The following is a 2500-nucleotide window of genomic DNA, read 5'->3' as shown; positions in this document are numbered from 1 at the left end:
CTCTCGCCGTTGGTCGGCCTCGTGCTGGCCGGCGGTGCAGGATGCGCGCGCCTGCGCGGCGTTCGCGCCCCGGTGCTTCAACCTGCGTGCAGGATCCGAGCTCGGTCCCGTGCCTTGGCCTCCCACGGATCTTCCTTGCTGCGAGGCCGCGTCCGCCTTAGCGTGCTCCTCCGGGGGCGCGCGGGTGCGCGGATTCTCTTCGGCCGCCATTCAACGATCAACTCAGAACTGGCACGGACTGGGGGAATCCGACTGTCTAATTAAAACAAAGCATTGCGATGGCCCTAGCGGGTGTTGACGCAATGTGATTTCTGCCCAGTGCTCTGAATGTCAACGTGAAGAAATTCAAGCAAGCGCGGGTAAACGGCGGGAGTAACTATGACTCTCTTAAGGTAGCCAAATGCCTCGTCATCTAATTAGTGACGCGCATGAATGGATTAACGAGATTCCCGCTGTCCCTATCTACTTCTTCCGCCTCTTCTTCTGTCGAGTCCCGGGCTTGCGCCCTTCGGTTCCCGACATTGGCGTAGAGGCGCGGCTACTGCAGGCACTTTCACTGACTGACAGGGAAAACGCCTAAAGCGCCTTGGAATCCTGAGCTGCAACGTCTCCGACGCGAATGCAGAAGGGCGCGGCGGCAATACCAGCGCAGCATAGGCGATCACATGCGTGAGGCCACGCTTGCGCGGTACAGGCGGGCCAAGGCGGTGTTTAAGCGGACGCTGCACACGGTACGGATTGAGAGTTGGCAGTCTTTCGTTCGTGACAGTCTGGCGGCTGACCCCTGGGGAACGCCGTACAGAATTGCCGCATCGAAAGTTCGGTCACCGACGGTCCTGTCAACCCTAAGGAAGAATGATGGCAGCCACACCAGGGACTGGCAGGAGTCAGCCGAGCTACTTATGAGCACCTTGTTGCCAGATGATAGTAGCGAAGATGAGAATGAGGAACAGGGGAATATGAGGAGACAACTCAATGAGGCGTATGCCAATGAGACGCCAGTTGCTCCATTCACTGAACGTGAAGTTACCATAGCCATTCTCGAATTGCGCCGAAAGAAGGCGACGGGACAAGATGGTCTCGCTGCAGAGGCTCTTCAAGCCTTATGCGCGGAGATCTGCCCTTACCTGACAAACCTCTACAACGAGTGTTTGCGACAGGGACGGGTACCAGAGTCGTGGAAGACTGCTGAAGTGGTTATACTGCGAAAGGGTGATGACAAGGATCCAGAAGTGCCGAAATCGTACCGACCAATCTGTCTCTTGAACTCCATGGCCAAGCTCCAGGAGAAGCTCCTATGCCTCCGGCTAGAGCAACACCGGGAGCTTAGGGGACGAAGTCCCGACCAGTACGGATTCAGGAGGGGCCTGTGTACAGAAGATGCTATAAACAAGGCAATGTCGCTAGTGGACACATCTACCGCTAAGTACGTTGCGGGGATAATGGTCGACATCGCCGGGGCTTTCGATAACCTATGGTGGCCGGCTCTGTTCGACAGCCTAAGGAAGTTGGAATGTCCTGGGCCCCTGTACCGGTGCCTGCTTGACTACTGCCGACACCGGCGGGCGGTCTTGCGGTGCCCGGGGCGGGCGGTTGAGAAGTTGATCACTAAGGGATGCCCACAGGGCTCAGTCTGCGGTCCCATATTCTGGGACGTGGGTTTGGAACCTGTGCTGGAGGAACTTGGGGAACTGCGACAAGTGCGAGGCGTGGTGGCGTACGCTGATGACATTCTTCTAGTGATAGAAGGTGATTCTCGGGCAATACTAGAAGCAAACTGCAATGCAGCGTTAAATGCACTACAGGAGTGGTGCCAGAGGGTGAAGCTGAAGCTGTCTGCAGAGAAGACTGTGTATGTCATGCTGCGCGGCCGATTGGCGCGTGATCCCTTGCTCCGAATAGCTGGAGGAGCCAACAATGGAGCAATCAGGCGAACTTACATGACAAGGTACCTGGGGATTCACCTTGACGAGTCCAGGCTGTTCACGGCGCACATCGAGTTCGTATGTCGCAAAGGCCAAGCCCTATTCCACAAAATAGCCAGCATTGCAAACAGGCAATACCACCTGCCACTGCATACACTAAGGCTGTATCACTCGAGCATTCTGGTAGCCATCACGGCTTACGGATCGAGTGTTTGGGCTCATAGATTGAGAAAGAGAAAACCTGCGGCGGCGGTGAGGAGGCTACAGCGCCAAGCGCTGGTGCGCCTCACCGGAGCATACAGCACGACATCCGCTGATGCGTTACTTGTCATCACGGCAATCCCCCCACTTGACCTACTGGTCAGGGAAAGGGGTGCGCTGTATTGGCTCCGGAAGGGCAATCCGGAAGGGGTCAACAACATCTTAGGCCGACCGGCAGACAGCGTTGCTGAAGTCCGGAACTGGCTCCTTGATGAGTGGCAGCAGAGGTGGGACGCGCTCCGCACCAGCAGGCGCGTGCACCGCATATTCCCCAACGTGAGAGAGCGGATGAGACTCCGGTTTCTGAAACCCTC

The 2500-nt window shown here is 56.9% G+C and overlaps 1 pseudogene; it reads left to right on the top strand.

Moving 5' to 3' along the window:
* LOC126453718 (large subunit ribosomal RNA) overlaps positions 1 to 2500 on the top strand; it is a 7106-nt pseudogene that overhangs the window by 2492 nt on the left and 2114 nt on the right.

Source organism: Schistocerca serialis, unplaced genomic scaffold, assembly GCF_023864345.2.
Source record: "Schistocerca serialis cubense isolate TAMUIC-IGC-003099 unplaced genomic scaffold, iqSchSeri2.2 HiC_scaffold_956, whole genome shotgun sequence".
In the NCBI taxonomy this organism is placed as follows: domain Eukaryota; kingdom Metazoa; phylum Arthropoda; class Insecta; order Orthoptera; family Acrididae; genus Schistocerca; species Schistocerca serialis.
The sequence above is the reverse complement of the archived record's forward strand: the minus strand, read 5'-3'. Positions and strand labels throughout refer to the sequence as shown.